Here is a 25,239-nt window from a genome sequence, read left to right on the forward strand (position 1 = left end):
TCTGTTTTATTGTTCTAATTTTTTCATGACAATAAACATTTTTAGTTTATTGCCTCTGCTTGTCTGGACTGACTAAGAACCTTGGTGGTTTGTGTTTTGGGTCTGTGGGTGCTTTCTGGGAATTGTGGGACCACAGGGAGTGTGGTCCTAGTAACCTAGGAATCTCTGGGGATAATTTGAGAGTGAGAGATTTGCTTAGATCGGGACCCAGTTAGTGGGAGGAGGGTGCTAGTGTGGAGCACAAGTGGCAGGTGCTAAGTGGCCTCAGGGTAGCCCCAGGTGGGCGGCTAGGCATTTCGTGACACCTGTCATCATGTATTATGGGAAACGCATAGCTGAACAAAGCAAAGACACTTTTCCCTCCAAAGCCAAGCCTTTTATAACCTTGGGAACTCTCGGCTCCTCCTCTGGACACTTATCCAATAAGTAGTCCACCTAGAAATTTCCTAGGAGTATAATTCCTTGTGCTGCTTCCAGGGCAAAGTTTCCCCTGAAAGGGCATATCAGGAAACATATACCTTCTGTTATAAGGGCTTAGTGACAACCTGGTCACATATAATATCAAGAACATTAAAGTCATCATGCACTGTGACTTGGAAAATTATTTGTAACTTAGAAAACTAGTGACCAAGGTATTCTAAAGCCTAGAACAATATTATTCATTTTATACTAGTTTTCAGACGTTCTAAGAGGTTTGCAATTTTGGTTTCTGAGCGTGTGATTTTCTTAACCATTTAGGCTAGTAAATTGTTTTATAGGATAATTTCAGCAGTGTACACTATTGATATCACAGGCAAAACAGTAAATTTTCAGGGTTTCTTTTTCTGCTTCAGGTTGAAAACATGAAGCAAAATGGGACATTTCCCATGGAGTAAAGCCTAATAGTTAGAAGAGCAGGCAGAGAACTAGGGAAGTCCAGTTCAAATCCCACTGCAGCTGTTTGTGATCTTGGGCAAGTCACTTAGGGCTCCTTTACAAAGCCATAGTTGTGATCAGTGATGCGCCAAACAGAGCAAAGCCCATTCAATTCCTGTGAGCTTTGTCGCATTCTGCATTCGGTAGTGACTACCACAGCATTGTAAAAGGAGCCCTTAACTTTTCATTGCCTCAGGTTTGAAACTTTTAGGGGTCCTTTTATTTATTTATTTATTGCATTTGAATCCCACATTTTCCCACCTCTTTGCAGGCTCAATGTGGCTTACAATACATCATGGATACTGGAAATGAGAGGAGAATATACATTTGGTTTCACAGAAGGATTTTGTGTTACATGGTCATGAAATATAGGATAATGGTACGCCAGCATTTTTAGCGCACACTAAAAATAATCGCACAATAAGCGTTAGTCATCCGTATATTTCTATGAGTGTTGCTAGTGTTTAGCACGCGCTAATGATTAGTGTGCCCTAAAACCGCTAACATGTCTTTGTAAAAGGACCCTTCAGTTTCTAAGGCCTCTGGGGACAAGAAGATACTTACTGTGTCGGAATAAAACTTGCCTTGAGTCACAACTGGAAATGCGTGAGCTAAATCCAAATTTTTATCCCTTTTCATGTTTTATATGAATGCACATCCCCCCAGGCTATTTACTAAAATAAAATATAAAAGTGCTTTAATTCTGAATATAACCAGCATTAACAACCTTTATTTGTTTTTATTATATAGCTTGGGATTCAAATTGTTTTTTTTTTCTTAGTTTGATTAGCGTTCTTATCAAGAGAGCTCCACCCTCAAGGCTTTCTGGTTGGAAGTCTAGAGGAAATGCTTCTCCACCCCCTTTTCTCATTGCTCCATAATCTGAGCTCTGAGAAGGACCCACATCCCTGGCTTCTGGTGCAGACAACAGCTATCAATATGGCCGTGTGTTTGCACATTCCTGGTACACAGTACAGTAGAGTCAGCATTTAGCATGCATTCTAATTAAGTGATTTCATGGGTGGTTGAGTAGAGAGGTGTGGTAGCTGTGTTAGTCCACTTTTAAAGGTAATCAACAGAAATAAAACATGGAAAAAAATAAGATACCTTTTTTATTGAACATAATACATTTCTTGATTAGCTTTCAAAGGTTGCCCTTCTTCGTCAGATCGGAAATAAGCAAAGTTGGTAGATGACAGTATATATGTGAAACATCAAAGCATTTCAATGACAGTCTAACAGGATGAGGGTGGATAGGTGAGAGGCAGGAAGAGTCGGGCGGATGAGGGACAGGGAGATATGCATGGAGATAGGAGGGTGACAAAGCAGTTCAATTTTATGGTTTAAAATGGGCTAGAAAACCCAGATCTTTGTTAAGGCCTGTCTGATGGGTGTCAAAATATTTAATCATTCTGACTTCAAAGGTCTTACATTACAGGAAGTTAGACTGTCACTGAAATGCTTTGATGTCTCCTCCCATTTAACCAGTTTTTAACTCAGTCATTTTAGGTCCCATACCAAGGGCACTCAGTTTATTTATCAGTCGCCTGAGCGGGATCGTGTCAAAGACTTTGCTAAAATCCAAGTACACCACATCTAGTGCCCCTCCCACATCCAACTGTTTCATCACCCAGTCAAATAAATCAATTAGATTCATCTGACATGACCTGCCTCTAGTGAAGCTATGCTGCCTCAGGTCCTGCAGTCCGATTTGAGAAACCTCATGATCCTCCGCTTTAGAAGCATTTCCATTAGTTTACTCACCACCGAGGTCAGACTGACAGGTCTGTAATTCCCTACATAAGTATTGCCAAACTGGGACAGACCAAAGTTCCATCAAGCCCAGCATCGTGTTTCCAACAGTGGCCAATCCAGGTCACAAATACCTGGCAAGATCCCAAAAAAGTACAAAACATTTTATACTGCGTATCCCAGAAATAGTGGATTTTCCCCAAGTCCTTTTAATAATGGTCTATGGACTTTTCCATTAGGAAGATGTCCAAACCTTTTTTAAACTCCGCTAAGCTAACCGCCTTTACCACATTCTCTGGCAACGAATTCCAGAGTTTAATTATACGTTGAGTGAAGAAACATTTTCTCCGATTAGTTTTAAATTAAATTTACTACATTGTAGCTTCATCGCATGCCCCCTAGTCCTAGTATTTTTGGAAAGTGTAATCATGCTTCACATCTACCCATTCAATTCCACTCATTATTTTATAGACTTCTATCATATTTCCCCTCAGCTGCCTTTTTGCCAAGCTGAAGAGCCCTATCCGCTTTAGCCTTTCCTCTTGAGCAGAGGGACCAGACCTGCCCTTCTGCAGTCTTCCAGGACCATTCCAGACTCCTAAGGAAGCATTGAAGAGGTCAGACAGCAGAGCCACCAGAACATCTGAGTTCCTTGAGTACCCTCGGACGTATTCCATCAGGCCCCATATCTGAAAAATGTCTGTCCCCCAGTTTTACTTTATTGGCCATCTTTTCCTCCATTTGCCTCTTGGCTTCCTGACTGCTTTTCCAGCTTCTCTTAGCTTTTCCAGTGTGCCCATCACTACACAGGTTAATTGCACAATGTGGTTCCCATCCCTTGTGGAAGATGATTTTATAACAAGGAGCATGCCTATTTTTATAAAAGCAACATGTGCTTGTATGCCTTCATAAAATAGGCTCATGCAATGACTCCCATTGGTGCACATAGTCGCTCACACAAATTTTGCATCTGCTTCAAAGAAAGTGTAATTGTGTGTGTGTGTGTGTGTGTGTGTGTGTGTGTGTACTTGATGAATTGATGCATGTATTTTATAAAGTATGCTCCATTTCTGCTCTGCCCAAACAACGCTTCCAGGATCACCTACATGAAGTGTGTGAAAGTAAGATGCACATTCTTGGCATGTGTATATTTATTTATTTATAAAACATTTTATCCCGCTCCATATACAATTCTGGGCAGTTTACAAAATGAAAATCAATGCAAACAATTACAAAAAGACCTACTCCATTAAACAATTACATTGGACATATTCCAAAAACATTAAACATTCACAATCTGAGACTCGTCCACTTATCCTCAGCTATTTACAATGTCAGAGGCAACTCAGAATGTCATGTTTAAAATAGGCAAAACCATGTTACAGGTTTTACTAAGAGGTCACACAAATAAACCAATGGCAAAAAGCTTTCTGAAATGGTTTCTGATTTTCTTTTTAATCCTTTGTCCATTTAAGATCAATCAACTTGATACCATGGTATAACGAAGAACTGAAAAAACTAAAAAAAACAAGCTAGGAGGCTTGAACGAGCTTGGGAAAAAATAAAAGATGAACACACACTCAACGCATGGAAACAAATGCAAAGAAAATACAAATATGCAATAAAACAAACCAAAAGGTCTTATTTCAAAACCAAAATAGGGCAAGACTACAAAGACATGAATAAACTATACCAACTCGTGAATAAATTACTAGACACCACACTGGTTACCACAGCCAACACAGACACCCCAACTGCAGACAAACTTGTAATTACTTCAACGAGAAAATTGTAAACCTACGCAATACATTATCACAGAACACCACTGACATCGACTGTCTGGACCCAATCCTCGGTGAATATCCAGCAGACTGAATCTGGACAAATTTCACTCTCCTTACCGCTGAAATCGTCACCCAAGCGATTAACAGGTTCGCCAAATCTCACTGTAAACTGGACACATGCTCCAACTACCTAATAAAATCCGCCCCTGAACGCTTCATAGCAGACTTCACATCACATCTAAACTACATGCTGCAACATGGACTCTTTCCTAAGGACAAAGGCAACATACTACTCACCGCAATACCTAAAGATTCAAAGAATAAAAGCAAGTGATATCACCAACTACCGCCTGGTAGCATCCATCCCTCTGGTAGTCAAACTGCTGGAAAGCATGGTAACCAAGCAACTTACCGACTACTTAAACAAATTCTCAATATTACACGAATCACAATCAGGATTTCACTCCAACCACAGCACCGAAACAGTACTAATCACTCTCCTAACCAAATTCAAACAAGAAATTGCAACTGGCAAAAGTGTACTTTTCCTACAATTCGACATGTCTAGCGCGTTCAACGTGGTAAACCATAAAATACTACTAAACATCCTGTGCTTTAAAAAGTTAACCAAAAAGGCATAGATATGAAGAAATGTATAGACAGAAAATTCTGATGTCCACATCTCAGCTTATGCCTCAAGTGAGTGACTCTTTGGTTAGCTGGTAGGTTCATAAACATTAGCAAAAGTTTTGGGGTTTTTTTTTGTTGTTGAAAGTATGATTAGTCTGTACGCTGTAGGATATGGCTCATTGCCTGGTAAAACAGGAAGGTGGCACATTTCTATAACCACAAAATACATCAGAACAAATCCTGAATAGAAATAACATGTGGATGATGGCTAATGTTTAGAGGAATCAAGACACTCCTCACAGCTGTGTAAACCACTATCATGTACTGTAGTATGAGACATATGAGGTGAGCAGGTTCTCCATAGGGTTAAAAATGTGACACTTCCTATCATGCTATGGAATATGCCGGGGGGGGGGGGGGGGGGGTAGGGGGTAGTGCAGTGCCGTGCCTTCATCTCTTGTCTTCGCTTAATCTTTTCAGTTCAGCCTTCTTTTTTCATCCAGGTTTTATTTCAGCAAGGATATAGGGAAAGTATGCTTCTGATGGAAAGGGGTATCCATAGGGCAAACAAAAACACACAGGAGTAGTTTGCCTGCTTAGTTTTTTTTTTTTTTTTGGGGGGTGGGGAGGAGGGCAGAGGGTAAGGAAATCATACTCCCTATGAGGAAAGGGGACCAATTCAGCATTAGCACCCATAATATCTAGAAGGGCACCAGCTCCCCCATACCAGCTCCAAAATATGTCTATTCCCAAACATGCTTAGAAAAGTCATTCTACTGGTTACTGCAACAGGATTGCTCTAATTGTTGCCTGTGTTCTATGCACTGATTATAGCAGATGCTAGGTGTAAAATCATTATCTCTGGGGTGTGTAGATTCAAAGTCTGATGTGTGCAGAAGTTAGGTTTGACAACCAAATAGTTATTTTCTTTTAAGTATATACTGTTTCCTTCTTCTCTGTGTATATTTGTATGCGCAATCTCTTTTTTTTTTTTTTTATCACTGAATCCTTCAGTGCCATTTTGCATCATGGTGATGACGTGTAATTTACAAGGAATGAATGTAACACATCTGTGCTGGCACCATTGCACAAGAGACCCAGACCTCGTAACTTACATTTTAAAAACTGTTATAAAGATATGGCACTGTCCTCACTTCAGATATACATGGATGCTTATTTTCAAAGCAGTTAGACTTACAAAGTTCCATAGATTACTATGTAAGGGGGTCTTTTACTAAAGCTTAGCTTGAGTTATCGGCAGCAGGGCACATTTTATTCCTGTGGGCCTGCTGCAGATAACTTGAGCTAAGCTTTAATAAAAGACCCCCTAACATTGTAAGCCTAAGTCCTTTGAAACCTCCACTTGACTTTGTAAGTCTGTGTGCTTTAAAAATGAACCCCATGGCCATTGCCAGAGGGTAATATATATATATATATATATATATATATATATATAAACTGGTTGCCTGGAATAAGAGGACAAAAAGGCACTTATTTTCAGCTTATTATAAAAAGGCACATAGGCTTCTTTGTGTTTTTTATAAAATACTAGCACGAATTACTACAGCAATTGCACCTTCATTACTCCTGCTCAACAGCAGATGTAAATGTACAAGTGTGCAATACACACTATTACTACTATTAATCATTTCTACAGCACTACTAGACATACGTAGTGCTGTACACATTATATGCAGGTACTTTCTCTGTCCCTAGAGGGCTCACAATCTAAGTTTTGTACCTGGGGCAATGGAGGGTTTAGTGACTTGCCTAAGGTCACAAGGAGCTGCAGTGGGATTCAAACCCTGTTCCCCAGGATCAAAGTCTGCTGCACTAAACGCTAGGCTACTCCTCCACTTGACAAATTTTGCAGCCCCGTAATCGGCAGGATTTGAACCTACACGGGGAGACACCAATGGATTTCTAGTCCATTGCCGTAACCACTCGGCCATGACTACCAGGTCCTGTGTATTTTATAAAATATGTGTTTAAATCTTGCTTCATTCATGCTTTGCCCAAGCTCTATCCCAGAATATGCCTACACTAAAGCAATCTTGGCACTGAATGTTCAGATTGGGTAACTTCATATAAGGCAGCATACACACGTATTGGCATATACCCTTAAAAATGACTTAATAAAATTAATGGTTCAGTTGTATGAGCCATATGTACCAGACCTGCACCTGTTTTATTTGCATGATGTAAGTCATTTAGTTATCCTTGACCTAACTTTTTCTGTTGCATTTAAATGATGGCCCTTCCTATTTAATCTCTTTCCAGCCCCGCTCCCAAATAATGTTTAAGAATTTCCAATCACCTGGCAGTTTTCTGAGCTGTAGGCTTGTTAGATGTTTGTGTCATGTTGGTTCACACTTACTAATGTGATGATAATTTGGTGTGAAGTGTCATAACTCTAGGCAAAGGAAACTCAAGGGTGCCCTCTGTAGCAACAGACTGGATTTGAAATAGTGAAAGAATAAAAGGGACTGCTTATGCCCTCTGCCTTCAACCTACTCGGGCCAAAGGGCTAGAAGGAGTCAAACTTGTTTCCCTAGCCAGCGGTTTGCTCACACAGGATGTTAGGCTTATCAACCTTGCAAATATTTATTTGTTTGGATGAATCTCTTCATAAAGGCAATTAGTAAATATTAATACATTAAATAAAATGAAGGTGTATCAATCTTAACAGTTGTATTACTGGTTTGTCCTCTTGACCCATGCCCAGTCTCTCTCAAAGGTAGCTCAAGGCAAACTGCATTCATTTTATTTTTTATTAGTTGCTGGTGCTGGGTTCTCATCCCATCCTTGGTTCTCAAAAGGTTTGTCAAGTAGCTGGTGGTGTAGTCTGTGCGTGAGGCAATTTCTTCCTCTGGACAGGGAAACAGATAAGCTCAACTGTGGTTGGCAGTAGAGGCGGATTGAATTTCTGGCCCAAAATCTGCATTCGGCCTTGTTTTGGCTGAAAATGGTAGTGCATTTTAACCTAAACCAAAACATTTTTATTTATGGCTCATGGCTCTCTTCCTCCCCCCCCCCCCCCCCCCCAATAGACCGTAATAGCTGACTGCACCTGCTCATACCGGCTCAATCTCAAAATAGCCACTGCAACCTCCAGCTGCAATTTTGCAAGCTGTATGCTGGAATTCACAGCAGACGTTTTGACAAGGGACACGAGATGGGCAGGAGTGACTGGAGATTGCTTCTGCTCCAACTTGCCACTAGACCACCAGGACGATGACAGTGACAGCCTATGAGTGATCTGGGGGAGATTTATTATGTTCAGGTGGGAGGGAAGAAGTGGGAGTGGGACCTCTTGTGGTTTGAAAGGGCAGTGGCTTTGGAAGAGAATGGGAATGGAGATTCCAGAGACCAATCTGGCAGCTGCATTCTGCACAATTTGTAATGCTTTAAGCCTACACTCTGGAACCCCCAAATAAAGAGAGTTGCAGTAGTCAATCCTTGACAAAAACCATAGTGTAAATAACACTTGAAATCAGTCAAATATAACATAGGTTTCAACCAAAACAATAACTGCAGTTTATTTCTTTATTAGGATTTTTTTTTACCACCTTTTGATAAAAAGCTGATTGAACCACATGCAGAATTTGTTCTTTCATTGTAAGTCATCCAAAATCACACCCATAGGAATATGTGGGTGTCTCTAGCGTTAGTGTGCGCTAATTTTTAGCATGAGCTAAAAACGCTAGCCTGCCTACAGCGCAGCTTAGTAAAGAGTGCCCTTTTCCTTGTGCACAGGCGTATCAGTTTCACCCACACAAGTGGTCAGAGGCCAACAGTCAATCAACCACCCTGCCCACAAGAAGAATTTCTGTCTTATCCACTTTCAAAGCAAGCTTAATAGATGTCATCCACTTACAAATCTCACTCATGTAATACGTTAATTGTACAGACAAGTCTCCACCCCATACTGTTATTGGGAAAAAGAACTGAATATCATCAAACAATAATCCAGACCTAATGATTTGAAAACCTCACACAGAGGGGCCATATAGATATTAAACAAAAGCGCTGATAAGGCAGAACCTTGTGGACACAGGAATAGATTTAGAAACCCCTCGTCCGCTTTGAACAAACAGAACTTACCCAGATAAATAGGAGGCAAACCACTCGTACACCTTACCTCCTATACCCAAACTCTGCAATCTAGCCAGCAGACTTGCCCCCTCAACAGAATCAAAAGCAGATGACACATCTAATAAAATCAAGCAAAAACACTGATTCCTATCCATACCTCTCTTTAAAGTATCTACCGTAGAAATTAACACAGTTTCCAAACTATGAGCCTTTTTAAACCCATATTGGAATTAATTCAAACATTTATTCTCCTCCACAAAATCTTCTAGTTGTTGTTAAACCACCTTTTCATGATTATGACTAGTAGCGTACCAAGGATGGGGTGGTGGAGGTGGTCTGCCCTGGTTGCAGGCAGCAAGGGGGTGCATGAAGCAGGTGAACGGCTGTTGGCTCTGCTGGTCCCCTGCTCCCTCCAGTGTTACATCCTGTTCCGGGGCAGGGACCGGCAGAGCCAACAGCCACGCACCTGCTCCGCTCACCCCCCCTTGCTGGGAGCAAAAGTTCTGGTGATGCGCTTCGGGGGGGGGGGGGTGACATGCTAGGGGGTGACGCACTGGGGCAGTGACCCGCCCTGGTAACAAACAGGCTAGGAACGCCACAGATTATGACTTAAAAAGTCCATACTAAAATGTGTTTCCCTCAATCTAAAGAGTTGCTTTCTGTTCTTGCTTAGTTGTGTAATGGGCCTCTCTCATAATGGTCTTGTAATGGAATTTAATAATAATTATAAGTAGAGGAATGTGGTAGCCGTGTTAGTCCACTGTCATAGAAATGCTTGAATGTTTTCACTTATATACACTGTCAGCTAGCACATTTGCTTATTTCCGATCTGACGAAGAAGGGCAACCTTCGAAAGCTAATCAAGAAATGTATTAAGTTATGTCCAATAAAAAAGGTATCATCTTATTTTCTTTTCCATGTTTTATTTTGTTTGATAATAATTATAGAAAGGTCTATTGCCCAAAATATACTCCAACGCTCCCAACTTTTTCCCTCATGTCACAGACCAGTAAAGGATCCTCTGCTAGTGAACTTAACATATTATGAGAAATAATACCAAGGCACAGTAAATTAGAAAAGGCAGAAAGTCTGGAGATAGATATGGCTTTAAAATTAAAAGCTCCCTTTTTCATCCACTCACCAGTAATGTACAAGTATATTCAAAAGAAAGATTATGAAAACCAAAAGACAAATAGTCCATAAAAACAAGGGAATATACTTACAAAATGAATCGAACGGTTTCATTGGGCTCATTTACACAGGACTCCCCACATCAAATTCCAGCATTGCCCACGTTCCTTCACAGAGTAGATAACTGTAGAAAAATACCATACTCCCTCTTATGATGCTTTTATTCCTCCTCAGTGCCACTCTGTAGCCCTTATCTCCTTTTATCAGTTGGTGTGGGGTATTGGGCAAGGGTTAAGCCCAGTAGGTTACCTTTCAGAGCTGGACACCCCGTACCGCCCGAACAGCGCAGAAAAATGTCTCTCCAGTTCTCAAAGGAAATGGTATTCAAATTATTTACTTGCTGTAAAAGCAAGGGGGAGGAATGTGCTTGGCGGATGCACAGAAGTGTTTCATGATAAGTGCAGCACTTGTGCGCATGCGTCAGGCAAAAACATGACCATGAAGCACATGTCGGTGCAGCTCTTCTGTGCCTTTAAATGTAAGCATTTCAATTTATGTATGTATGTATTTATTTACTTGGAAGGCTTATATTTAAGCATTTTAAACAGGTGCCAATATGTGCTTTCACTTTCAGGTTTGCTTGGACTTGCGCACATTTCTTTCTCAGTGCTAGCGCTTACAGGCTTTCATGGGCTTTCTTCCGCTTCCAAAAGAAATCAAAACTGGCAGATCTTAAACTGGAAATCACAAGAAATCCTCTCTTCAAACCTTCCACCACCAGCTCCGAGCTGGTGTTCTTTTTCCAGTGGTAAGATGAGGGTTTGTTTGTTCGCTGTTCTCTGAGCATTGGGAAGGCATAGCAAATGATATCATTAACATGCATTTGACTACATTTAAATACAATTTGCAGCCATCTCTGCTGTACATGTTTTTCACACTGAAACCCTCTGTGCATTCCATGCAGATTTATATTCTCGCTGTTCCTGCTCTAACTGGCCTTACCAGTCCACCAGCGGTAGGTTTTGAGAATTGGCCTGCTGCTCTCCTTTCTTATCGCAACAGGTCTTATGTGCTCTTTCTCCATTTGATGTCTACTCTAGCTCTCTTGTGATAGCTAGGTCCCCAGTTCTTTGGATACTTGGACTAGGAAGAAGTTGGTGGCCAGTATCTTGGATGGGTTGGTATCCCTTCTTATTTAAGGTAGTAGCACTCACCAGCCCCACTGCTTCCAGCTTTCTAGATCCCTTCCTCAACAGGGACTGTCTCTTTGGCAGTAGCTGTTCATAATCTCTCTGGTTCTTGTCGCTGTGATCAAGTTTCCCCTTCCCTTAAACGGTATCATTGGCTTCTTGTTTCCTTTCAGATTTGTTACAAGATTTTTGTCATTTACTCATAAGGTACTCATTCTGGAACCCCTTCCTACCTTTTCTTTTTACTTGTCCCTTATAAGCCAACATTGGTGTTGCACTCTGCCTCCAGTGATCTGTTCCCGTTTGGAGTCTATATGATGCGCCTCATTTTCCTTTGTAGAACCATCGCTGTGGAATTATCTCCCTCTGGGCTTAGGGCTGAGGTATCCTATCCCCGTTTTATGATGGCTCTTCTTACTTGTTCATTGCAGTCTTTGGAGGCGGCTGATTGTCGTTTGGGTGCCAGTTGGCCAGTGCATGAGGTGCTCTTTATTTTTCACCTGTTTTATTTCTGTGGTTTACTTTCCTATGATTTACTGCAGTTCTCTTTCTTGTTTTGTGTTTTACCATGTTAGTTGTAAACTGCTTTGGTTCATGTTGTGAAAGGCGGTATACTAACCATCAATAAACTAAACTGAACTAATCGGTTATTGTGCTGCAATCTAGCTGTGCTAACTGATTAGCGCAGAATACACCTATTCTACATACCCCAAACGCACTCCTGGTGCGTTCTATTTTTTTAGTGTATCAACTCCCAAACTATCAGGGGTCACCTGAGTGTGCCCCGCAATAGTGCTTTTTAACCTGTGGTAAGCACGCATTAATGCTTACCACAGCTTAGTAAAAGGACCCCCAAGTAAGATACTGTAACATATTGCTCCTACCAGCTAATAGAGACAGAGCAGTAGTGGGAAGCTCTTCATCTGGCAGACAGGTGTTCAGGAGAAATGTAAAACATTGCCACAAGAAAAGAGGATTTTGAAAAGTGAGGTGGGGAGAGGGGAAGAGTGAAAACATACTAAACATTTTTGTGCAGGATTTGCTAAATGAAACTCCTAGATGGGATTTAAATCTGAATGTTAACATGTGCCTTAGAGGCAAACAAATCAGGCAAGGTATGCAGACTGCACATGATTCATGCCAGCTTTTAGATTCAAATAACAAGAAGCACTGAGGGAACTGAGAACAAAAGATACAGTAGTTGGGAAAACTAGAGGATAGTTTTCAAAATGATTTACCTGGATAAAAAGTGTTCTCGCATTAATCAACTATTTGAAAATGGCCCTAGGTCAATGTCTGAACTTTTAGCCATAGTGGCATGAAATTGAGGAGTAGCTTAACAGGGTGGTGGAATGAGAGCCAGGGGAGCTGGGTTTGATTCCCACTGTGGTTCCTTGTGATCCTGGGTAAGTCACTTAACCCTCCATTGCCCTAGTACAAAATTTAGATTGTGAGCCCAGTAGTGAAAGAGAAAGTACCTGCATAGAATATGTAAACCCCTTTAATTGTACCACAGGAAGGCAGTATATCAAGTCCATGACCATTTACCCTTAAGTCACTTAACCCTCTGTTGCCCCAGGTACAAAAACTTAAGCCTGCAAGCCTATTAGGAACAGAGAAAATTTAGGATCACACTCCTAAATTTGTGAGCGTACCTGTTAATTGATTTGTTAGCACCAATAATTGTTTTTAAACAGCCAATTATTGGCACTAATTGGCCCATTATTCAGTTAAATTGCACGCAAAAATTGGGCACTCACCCAATTTTTCACACGTAGTATTTGGTGATTTTTATAGTGAGAGGAGGCATTGGAGAAGAGAAATAATGTATTCAGCGCTGCATGCTTCCTTCCCACCCTTTCCCAAGGGAAAAAGTAACCTAGAAAAAGTGGGCAAGTTTCAAAGAGAAGATATTTAGCTTTGAATCTTGTTCACAGTTGGTGGGTTACAAATACCTTCAGACTTGATCCCAATGCACAGTTTGAAGGGGTGTGCTAATGAAATGGTTAAAAGGAGGTGCAGGAATGGTGGAAGATCAGGAAGTGCTGGCTCTTTTTGGGTATTAAAAAGTGTGCTGTCTGGTCTTAGCTCTGCTTAGGCTCATGCATAAGGCTGGATGAAAGTGTATATACTGACCATGGTTCATAGGCAGATGATCAGAAGCCCCATGCCGTTCCAAACAGCACTCTAAGAACAGCGCAGGGCTATACCGCCCCTGTGATCAGAGCTAATGCAAATATAGGCACGCTACATTTACGGGAGACGTATGTGTTAGGCGGGGAGAATCTGATAGGTACGGACGGGGAGAGGGATCTTGGGGTGATAATATCTGAGGATCTGAAGGCAATGAAACAGTGTGACAAGGCGGTGGCCGTAGCTAGAAGGTTGTTAGGCTGTATAGAGAGAGGTGTGAGCAGCAGAAGAAAGGGGGTGTTGACGCCCCTGTATAAGTCGTTGGTGAGGCCCCACCTAGAGTATTGTGTTCAGTTTTGGAGGCCTTACCTTGCGAAGGATGTAAAAAGAATTGAAGCAGTGCAAAGACAAGCTACGAGAATGGTAAGGGATTTGCGTTACAAGACGTATGAGAGACTTGATGACCTGAACATGTAAAGAAAATGCTTTACTTTTTGTCTATTAGATTGTAAGCTCTTTGAGCAGGGACTGTCTTTCTTCTGTGTTTGTACAGCGCTGCGTACACTTTGTAGCGCTCTAGAAATGTTAAATAGTAGTAGTAGTAGTAGTAACATGTATACTCTGGAAGAAAGGAGAAACAGGGGTGATATGATACAGACGTTCAAATATTTGAAAAGTATTAATCCGCAAACGAACATTTTCCGGAGATGCGAAGGAGGTAGAACGAGAGGACATGAAATGAGATTGAAGGGGGGCAGACTCAAGAAAAATGTCAGGAAGTATTTTTTCACAGAGAGAGTAGTGGATGCTTGGAATGCCCTACCGCGAGAGGTGGTGGAAATGAAAACGGTAACAGAATTCAAACACGCGTGGGACAAACATATAAAGGAATCCTGTTCAGAAGGAATGGATCCTAAGGAGCTTAGCCGAGATTGGGTGGCAGAGCTGGTGGCGGGAGGTGGGGATAGTGCTGGGCAGACTTATACGGTCTGTGCCAGAGCCGGTGGTGGGAGGAGGGGCTGGTGGTTGGGAGGCGGGGATATTTCTGGGCAGACTTATACGGTCTGTGCCAGAGCCGGTGGTGGGAGGAGGGGCTGGTGGTTGGGAGGCGGGGATAGTGCTGGGCAGACATACACGGTCTGTTCCCTGAAAAGGACAGGTACAAATCAAGGTAAGGTATACACAAAAAGTAGCACATATGAGTTTATCTTGTTGGGCAGACTGGATGGACCATGCAGGTCTTTTTTTTGCCATCATCTACTATGTTACTATTAGCTCTGATCATGGGGGAAAAGCTCAGCACAATCCTCTTGCACTATTTTATAGGTCTGGGCTGTCAAAAGCCCGGACCTGTCAAACGAGGAGATGGAGGTCTGTGGGACCTCCACCATTCGCCACCTCAAGCCCCCCCCCCCCCCCCAGATAGAGACATGGGGGCAAGAGGTCCAGCGGACCTCCAGCCTCCCGACACCCCTCCCGACACTGGATCTCCAGCCCCCCCCCCCAACCATCCCAACACCCCAAAAAGAAGCCGAAGTGGACTTCCACCCCAGCCACCTCCTTCAGAGAGGTATGAGAGGGAGGGGGGAAGGGAAAATGGGGGGTTGGTGTGGCAGCCCACTTGGGCCACCAGGGCTCCTTTTTTGGGTGTAGGGGGGTATGGGGCTGGATATCCACCAGATCTCCAGCCCCCCAGGCCCTTTGTTTGGGGGGGGGGCTGTAGGTCCGCCTATTCAGTCTGCCTACTAAGCTCTATAATCCCTTTGTCTTCATTAGAGACCCTCTGGCCCTCATGATCAAAAGCAAACTCCGGTGCTAGAGGCTGTTAACACCATACTAGCGCCGGAGTTTGCAGCCGACCCATGATCAGAGCCCTCAAGCGCCTGAAACAACGCACCCGAGGGCTCTTAGCGCAAGTAGCATGCAAATGCATGTTAAACAGGGCTTCCAGCATTCATCCCCAATGATCAGCGGCCAGTGCGCCAAAGATTGGGTCGCTGGCCGCGGTAAAATCAACGCCAGCTCTGAGCTGGCGTTAGACTTTGCGGATCATTGGGGAGGAATGGTGAGCACTGTCCAGCATGCAGTTGCATGCTGGCAGGCCCCCGTTCCCCCCCAAAGCAAACGCAAACAGGGGACTGGAGGTCCCCCCGACGATCCGACCCCCTCCATGCCTAGGGAGGGCTGGAGATCCGGTGGGTCTCCAGCCCCCCCCCCCCCCCCGAACCCCCATAAATCATGGTGGCTGCCTCCGGCCAAACGCTATCCCACTCTCCCTCCCACTGAGCGACGGGGGGGAGGCTGGAGGTTCGGTGGGTCTCCAGCCCCCCAAACCCCAAGAAATCGTTGTCGGGGCTACAGACCATGTAAGGGATTCCCTTACATGGTCTGTAGCCCCGCCCAGCGCATCCCAGGATGCAATAGGCGGGGCTGGGTGCCGCCATTTTGCAGCGGCGTCGACAGGAAGAGGGAGGCAGGCAGGCTGCGTCCCTCCTCCAACAAAAGGTAGGGGGGCCAGCTGGGGGGGCCGGCAGGGAGGGTGGGTGACCACGGACCACCAGATTCTGAACGCTGGGGGAGGGGAGGTGTTGGGGTGGGCTGGAGGTGCACCGGACCTCCAGCCCCCACCCCCCTCCGTCGATGGATAACAGGGTGGCGGCAACAACGATTTCTTGGGGTTTGGGGGGCTGGAGACCCACCGAACCTCCAGCCCCCCCCACCGGTCGCTGAGTGGGAGGGAGGGTGGGATAGCGTTTGGCCGGAGGCGGCCACCACGATTTATGGGGGTTCGGGGGGGGGGGGCAGGCTGTTTGACAGGTTTGGGCTTTTGACAACCCAGACCTGTCAAACAAGTGCAGGAGGATTGTGCTGAGCGCATGCTCGGCACAATTCTCCCGCATTTTAAACATGATAATCAAAGATAATAGCGCTGCTTAGATTTGCATGCATTTTCTTTGATCATCGATGCAGAAAAGCCCTGCGCTGTCCAGGCGCTATTTTATGTTTGGAACAGCGCAGGGCTTTTGATCATCTGGGCCTCTGTGCTTGTCCCTCAGGGCCCGATGCACAAAGCTTACCGTGCTTGCAAAATTTGCTTTAGACTGGTTGTAGCTGGTCCAAAGCACACGTTGTTTAGCATCTAATACACAAAGGAATTCTACGTCCCTTTTACCATTCACCATAGCACCTACCTATAACACTATGCAAATGTATTACAACAAGCTCGTCAATAATAAAATGAGCATTCTGACCAATGCACAGACATTTCCGTGCACTGATGTGCAGATGATCAAAAACCCTGCTCTGTTCTGATAGCGCTCTAAAATTAGCTTCGGAACAGCACGGGGCAATAACACTCCTATGATCAAAGTAATAGCATGAAAATTCATGTGTGCTATTAGGTCTGATCATAGGAGTACTTCTGCAGGAGGATTCTGCCTGTGCTTGTATGCAAGTCAGACTCCTCCCACAGAAGTTGTTTGACAGGTCTGGGCTGTCAAAAAAAAAAGTCCAGACCTGTTAAACATTCCAAGGGGCTCCAGACCCCCCCCCCCCGATAGAAGAGCCCCCTACACCCTGACCTGGCGAGACCTGAACCCCCCCCCCAGACAGAATGGAGGGCTGGACCTCCAGCCTTCCTCTGGTGGTCTAGTAGCCCACCTTACCCTGAACCGCCCCCCCTACCCCCCCGACAGAAGAAAGGACTGGAGGTTTAGTGGACATCCAGCCACCACCTGGTGGTCTAGCGCCCCCCACCCCACGGTACCTTCAGATGACAGAGGGAGTAGCACTCCCTCCTCTTTCCAGTGCTGCCTTCAAAATGGCGGCATCCTTTCCTGCCTAGTGCATCCTGGGATGTGCTGGGTGGGGCTTCCCTATCATTAAAGGGAGAAAGTCACTTTATATGGTAAGGAAGCCCCACCCAGCACATCCCAGGATGCACTGGGCAGAGCATGGTGCCACTATTTTGAAGAGGCACCCACTGAGGAGGGAGGGAGTGCTAGTCCCTCCCTCCTCCAATTTTGAGGTAGGCTGCGGGGGGGTGCCAGTGAGGAGGGCTAGCGGTCCCACTGGACCACCAGGGTCTCTTTAGTTTTTGGGGTGGGGGCTAGAGGACTCACTGGACCACTAGGGTCTTTTGGGGGGTTGGGGGAGCCTGGAGGTTCACTGAACCTCCAGTCCTTGTGTTTGGGAGGGGCAGGCTTTGGTTTGACAGGTCCTGGAGAAAATCCTGGACCTTGTCAAATTTCTTCTGCTGGTCTCCCTCATTCATCCCTTGCTCAGCAAACCCTAACGCCAGCTCCGAGCTGGCATAGGGTTTGCAGCGGGAGTAGCACACTTGTTTGGTGTGCTGTCTGCTGATCATAAAGGAGGAATCTGGGAGTCCCTTGTTTGCATGCATTTGCATGCAATTAGCAGTTGGAGCCAGCGAGCGCGTTGTTACACTTGCTCAGCCAGCTCTGAGCATCGGGTAGGAGCAAACACGAGCACTTAGTATGGTAATATTGGCCTCTAGCGCCCACATTTGCTTTTGATCATCTGCCTTTGAGTGCCTGCCTTTAACGTGCAAAACTTAATGACAGCTCCTGGAGCTGTCATTATGGGGAGTAGTCTGCTTGCACTATATAGTGCAAGCAGACTGAACCCCCGACCCCAAAACTTTAAGGTATCCCTGGTAGTCCTGTGGACCCCCCCCCCTTACGACCCTCCAAACCTTTAAAACTCCCTGCAGGTTCATACCCAGACTCCAATTCACCCCTTAACCTTTAAAACTCCCTGGTGGTCCAGCAGACCCCCCCCCCTCCTGACCCAGCCCAATCACTGGAACCCAAAAATTGCTGGTGGTCCAGTGGATCCCCTCTCGAGCCTCCCAACTCAAAAACCTCCATGGTGTCTAATTACCCCACCCCTCCATATACCTTGTGAGAATTGGAGGCAGGAGGGCAGGAGCAACACCTACTTCTTCCTGCCTCTGGGCTCACTCTTCTCAAAATGACAGTGCCCAGCCCCTGCCCAGTGTGATGCACTAGGAGGGGCTAAGCACATCTCTTGTGGGCCTACTCCAGGAATGCTTGGATCCTTTTACCGACCAATGCTCAAAACTTAACAGCATGCATATAATTTGTATGCTGTTGGTGTAGAGCATTGATTGGTTGGTAATTCCGACTCGATGTTGAGCCAGTGTTTTTGTGGCGCTGTTCTGTACAGTGACAGAGTTTTGTGCATCAGGGACTCAGTTTCTTGACTTCAGAGACCATGTTCATCTCCACCACTTACATTGCGGAGGCTATTTCACACATTAACCACTCCTTCCTTAAAGAAATAATTTATCAGTTTACTCCTGCCTTTTTTTCTCTCTGACAAGTCAGAAATATTTTAGATAAATGCTAAAACACATTTTAGTTTCCTCGACATTATGCCTTTCTAATTTAGGACATATTTTTGGGGAAAGGGAAGGAGTCTGAAATTGAGGCTTGGGTGTGAGGGATAGCTAGGCTTTCAGCTGCTGTGTTATTATTGAAACCTGGTCCATTGCCTGGACTGAAGGGTAAAAGTTTTTGCTGGAAAGTTTATTATTTCCCCTTCTTGAGGGGGCAGGAGTTTGCAGATTTAATTACAGGGGAAGGCTGTAGTTAATCAAAGATATATTTTATAGTTTCTCCAATACGTTTGGAGAGAAGAAAATACTTTACTGCCACCTGGTGGTGAATTATAAGGTATCTAAAAGCATAGGGGCAACACAGTACTGAAAGATGGAATAGAATATAAATAAAGCTATTAATTTGAAATGGACTAAAGAGTAAAAGTAAATAGGTGTTAAGAACACACAGGCTGGCATTGTTTATTTCAGAAGAAACTCATTTGTCAAATGCAGAAGGTGGAAGAAAATGAGCTTGGGATGATGCATATTCTGTACTCGTTTCTGCTGCAGCCTCAGAAGGGGGGAAAAGGTTCCATTAAAATAAGTAAGCTGTGTATTAAAGATCTGGAAGTGGTTAAGGATGCAGAGGACAAGGGCATTAAAAGGGTTGATGTTATCATGATTTAACCAGGTCTAGTGTTGATTTTTAGTAGCACTTAACCAGAGACCTCTGCTGAATATCCGCACAGACCACCACGGACCTCTGCGGTTAGTGGTGAAACCAGGAGTTATCTGAGCACTGCCTATATTGAATGCTGGTGCTCTGATAACTATCTTGGCAAGCAGGACCACATACACAACAGTCCTAACCTGCCCTGATGGCTATCCAGATACCAGGAGTGAATATCGTCAATATCTGGATACCTTCTGGGAGCTGTTGGAAGATCCAGGTGTTCATTGTAGGTACCCGGATATGGGCCTGCACTGAATATCCAGATTTAATAATAATAATAATAATAATAATTTAATTCATCCTGTGGTGGTCAGCATTTAAAAACAGAAACTGCTGACAGCTATGGGGTCAATATTAACCACAAAGTTTTCAGTGCAGTGTTAGGAGATGTAACACAGTCCTAAAGAAGATACCTGTGCTGCTAATCAACACCAGGAAATTTAATAATAAGTTTCCAGAATATCACTCACAGTACAACTAAATCATACAAAGCCTGCAGTAAGGGTAAAACTACTGGCAGAATAATGGAGAAGTTAGTAAATGCATACACTGATAGCAGACTTGTCCAGATATGCAAAATATTGGCTTTTGATGGAGACTGTTGCAGTCCCAGTGCCAGGTTGCCATAGCAACTCGGATTTGCAACTTGCAAAGAGTGTCAGTGTATCACTGTAATCTCTCTAGCGCTTTGCAGTGCGTAAGTCATTAACTTTTTCTGTGCACCTTGCTCTTTTCATTGTTTTTGTTCTTATGCGGATGGCATCTTTGTATTTTATCCTTTTATTTCTGCAGGTTGTGCCTGTATTGAGTTTTTTTTAGTGTGTATCACTTGGTCTGTGAAACAATTACAACTATGTAGGCCATTGTGGGATTTTCATAAAGTATGAAAGAGGTAGTGTGTACAGAAGATCCTATTATCGGTTACGAAGCCACACTAAAAAAATTAAAAAAAAAATTAAATTGACCCATGAAACTGCAGGCTGGAGTAGAAAAAATATACAAAAATTACTACCAGCACATAACTGAAACAAGTTGAAAAGTGTGGCTTAATGGCATGTTTCCACTTTCCTCTAGTGGCAGATTTGGGCATGTGAGTGGAGGACACTGGGTTGAAATATCCATGGTAAAGTGCATCTCAGTAGAGTAACAGGATAAAGACAGGGAGTGAATAACGGATATGGATAGTGGTTGGTGATGTATGTGTGTGTAGATACTGATATATAGTTTATTCATCCAACTCACATTCAACTTGCTTGCTTCAATCATCTCTAGCCGTCCTCCCCATGGTGACCATTTCTCTCCTCTACTCTGCCCCCTGTGATAACCACCATTTTTGTCCTGCCTCCTGCAGTAACTGGCATTGCTCTCCTCTACCCTTCACCCCCCTTCAACGACCGGATTGCTGCTCTTACTTTGCATGCTCAGGACCTTGAGCATGCGCAGATACTTGAGGCCCCGCACCATAACCTTAAGACGAAGCAATAAGAGAGATCTGGTTGGGGAGGGAGGGACAGTAAAGCCAAGGGAAGATGGGCAATTATTGTAGGGGAATCTTGATGTGGTTTTAAAACCAAATTTTACAGCATGTTTGGGTTCTGAAGCAGAACTGTGGGCAATTGTTGGAGGTGGGCTATTAGAGATAATAAAATCTGTGCAGTAGAGTTGCCATTGAGCATAGTTGCACAGTAATCAGCAGATCCTAAGTTCTGTAAATAACTGGACTGACTTCTAATTTGTGGAACGCGGCAATTTCTGTATCAGTTCTTCCCTTTTGCAAATCTGCAAGTTTGCTGTTCTGGCCAGTTATAATGGTCAGAAAGGAACTTTTGCATTTACCGAGTTGGCCTTTTGTGAAAATTTCATGTGCAGGAGTCCAGCGTTCAGATTCGTTCTCTTTGAATATCCTCTGTATTATGTTATGTTCGCAAAACAGAGGTGAGAGGGTCTCATACATGTACTCATGGAAAATAGCTGAAGAATCTTTGTGACCATGGGAGCAGTGGTATAAATTCCACCCAAACAGCCCCTGTGTTGCAGAGAAGCCTAGGAAAGGCAGGGGCCCATTTTACAGCTGCTCTTGTATCTTATATATAAGTACATAAGTACATAAGTAGTGCCATACTGGGAAAGACCAAAGGTCCATCTAGCCCAGCATCCTGTCACCGACAGTGGCCAATCCAGGTCAAGGGCACCTGGCACGCTCCCCAAACGTAAAAACATTCCAGACAAGTTATACCTAAAAATGCGGAATTTTTCCAAGTCCATTTAATAGCGGTCTATGGACTTGTCCTTTAGGAATCTATCTAACCCCTTTTTAAACTCCGTCAAGCTAACCGCCCGTACCACGTTCTCCGGCAACGAATTCCAGAGTCTAATTACACGTTGGGTGAAGAAAAATTTTCTCCGATTCGTTTTAAATTTACCACACTGTAGCTTCAACTCATGCCCTCTAGTCCTAGTATTTTTTAATAGCGTGAACAGTCGCTTCACATCCACCCGATCCATTCCACTCATTATTTTATACACTTCTATCATATCTCCCCTCAGCCGTCTCTTCTCCAAGCTGAAAAGCCCTAGCCTTCTCAGCCTCTCTTCATAGGAAAGTCGTCCCATCCCCACTATCATTTTCGTCGCCCTTCGCTGTACCTTTTCCAATTCTACTATATCTTTTTTGAGATACGGAGACCAGTACTGAACACAATACTCCAGGTGCGGTCGCACCATGGAGCGATACAACGGCATTATAACATCCGCACACCTGGACTCCATACCCTTCCTAATAACACCCAACATTCTATTCGCTTTCCTAGCCGCAGCAGCACACTGAGCAGAAGGTTTCAGCGTATCATCGACGACGACACCCAGATCCCTTTCTTGATCCGTAACTCCTAACGCGGAACCTTGCAAGACGTAGCTATAATTCGGGTTCCTCTTACCCACATGCATCACTTTGCACTTGTCAACATTGAACTTCATCTGCCACTTGCACGCCCATTCTCCCAGTCTCGCAAGGTCCTCCTGTAATCGTTCACATTCCTCCTGCGACTTGACGACCCTGAATAATTTTGTGTCATCGGCGAATTTAATTACCTCACTAGTTATTCCCATCTCTAGGTCATTTATAAATACATTAAAAAGCAACGGACCCAGCACAGACCCCTGCGGGACCCCACTAACTACCCTCCTCCACTGAGAATACTGGCCACGCAATCCTACTCTCTGCTTCCTATCTTTCAACCAGTTCTTAATCCATAATAATACCCTACCTCCGATTCCATGACTCTGCAATTTCTTCAGGAGTCTTTCGTGCGGCACTTTGTCAAACGCCTTCTGAAAATCCAGATATACAATATCAACCGGCTCCCCATTGTCCACATGTTTGCTTACCCCCTCAAAAAAATGCATTAGATTGGTGAGGCAAGACTTCCCTTCACTAAATCCGTGCTGACTTTGTCTCATCAGTCCATGTTTTTGTATATGCTCTGCAATTTTATTCTTAATAATAGCCTCCACCATCTTGCCCGGCACCGACGTCAGACTCACCGGTCTATAATTTCCCGGATCTCCTCTGGAACCCTTCTTAAAAATCGGAGTAACATTGGCTACCCTCCAGTCTTCCGGTACTACACTCGATTTTAGGGACAGATTGCATATTTCTAACAGTAGCTCCGCAAGTTCATTTTTTAGTTCTATTAATACTCTGGGATGAATACCATCAGGTCCCGGTGATTTACTACTCTTCAGCTTGCTGAACTGACCCATTACATCCTCCAAGGTTACAGAGAATTTGTTTAGTTTCTCCGACTCCCCCGCTTCAAATATTCTTTCCGGCACCGGTGTCCCCCCCAAATCCTCCTCGGTGAAGACCGAAGCAAAGAATTCATTTAATTTCTCCGCTACGGCTTTGTCCTCCTTGATCGCCCCTTTAACACCATTTTCGTCCAGCGGCCCAACCGACTCTTTGGCCGGTTTCCTGCTTTTAATGTATCTAAAAAATTTTTACTATGTATTTTTGCTTCCAACGCTAATTTCTTCTCAAAGTCCTTTTTTGCCCTCCTTATCTCCGCTTTGCATTTGGCTTGGCATTCCTTATGATCTATCCTGTTACTTTCAGTTGGTTCTCTTCTCCACTTTCTGAAGGATTGTTTTTTGGCTCTAATGATTTCCTTTATCTTACTGTTTAGCCACGCCGGCTGACGTTTAGTCTTTTTTCCCTTTTTTCTAATACGTGGAATATATTTGTCCTGAACCTCCAGGATGGTGTTTTTAAACAGCATCCACGCCTGATGCAAGTTTTTTACTCTGCGAGCTGCTCCTTTCAGTCTTTTTTTCACCATTTTTCTCATTTTGTCGTAATCACCTTTTCTATAGTTAAACGCTAGCGTACTTGATTTCCTAGTTTCACTTCCTTCAATGCCAATATCAAAACCGATCATATTATGATCACTGTTATCAAGCGGCCCTCGTATCGTTACCCCCTGCACTAGATCATGAGCACCACTAAGGACTAAGTCTAGTATTTTTCCTTCTCTTGTCGGCTCCTGAACTAGCTGTTCCATGAAGCTGTCCTTGATTTCATCAAGAAATCTTATGTCCCTTGCGTGTACAGATGTTACATTAACCCAGTCTATATGCAGGTAATTGAAATCCCCCATTATTATTGTGTTGCCCAGTTTGTTTGCGTCCCTGATTTCCTTTAACATTTCCGCATCCGTCTGTTCGTCCTGGCCAGGCGGACGGTAGTACACTCCTATCACTATCCTTTTCCCCTTTGCACATGGAATTTCAATCCACAGTGATTCCAAGGAGTGTTTTGTTTCCTGCAGAATTTTCAATCTATTTGATTCAAGGCTCTCGTTAATATACAATGCTACCCCTCCACCAATCCGATTCACCCTATCACTACGATATAATTTGTACCCCGGTATGACAGTGTCCCACTGGTTATCCTCCTTCCACCAGGTCTCAGAGATGCCTATTATATCTAATTTTCATTTAGTGCAATATATTCCAACTCCCCCATCTTATTTCTTAGGCTCCTGGCATTCGCATATAGACATTTCAAACTATGTTTGTTGTTCCTAAGTACATCATGCTTAGTACTTGACAGTATTAATTGGCAATCTTTTGTCTGATTTTTATTGTTATTTAAAGATACCCGATCTACTACAATCTCTTTTGCAACCTCACTATCAGGATACTCTATCTTCCCTGTTATGGTGATATCTTTGAAAGATACCTTATCCCGAACCATGCTCTTTTGAGCGACTGTCGGCCTTCCCCCCATTTCTAGTTTAAAAGCTGCTCTATCTCCTTCTTAAACGCCGATGCCAGTAGCCTGGTCCCACTCTGGTTAAGATGGAGCCCATCCTTTCGGAATAGGCTCCCCCTTCCCCAGAATGTTGCCCAGTTCCTAACAAATCTAAAGCCCTCCTCCCTGCACCATCGTCTCATCCACGCATTGAGACTCTGGAGCTCTGCCTGTCTCTTGGGCCCTGCGCGTGGCACAGGTAG

General features: G+C 43.9%; 1 protein-coding gene and 1 non-coding gene across 2 annotated transcripts in view; one reads left to right on the forward strand and one right to left on the reverse strand.

Annotated features, from left to right (window-relative positions):
• Positions 1-25,239, forward strand: part of LOC115472725 (collagen alpha-1(XI) chain-like) — a 381,963-nt gene that overhangs the window by 50,852 nt on the left and 305,872 nt on the right. The gene's annotated exons all lie outside the window — the stretch shown is intronic.
• Positions 6,958-7,039, reverse strand: TRNAS-AGA. Its single transcript has one exon. It is a non-coding gene; the product is annotated as a tRNA-Ser (tRNA).

Source organism: Microcaecilia unicolor, chromosome 6, assembly GCF_901765095.1.
Source record: "Microcaecilia unicolor chromosome 6, aMicUni1.1, whole genome shotgun sequence".
Taxonomy (NCBI): domain Eukaryota; kingdom Metazoa; phylum Chordata; class Amphibia; order Gymnophiona; family Siphonopidae; genus Microcaecilia; species Microcaecilia unicolor.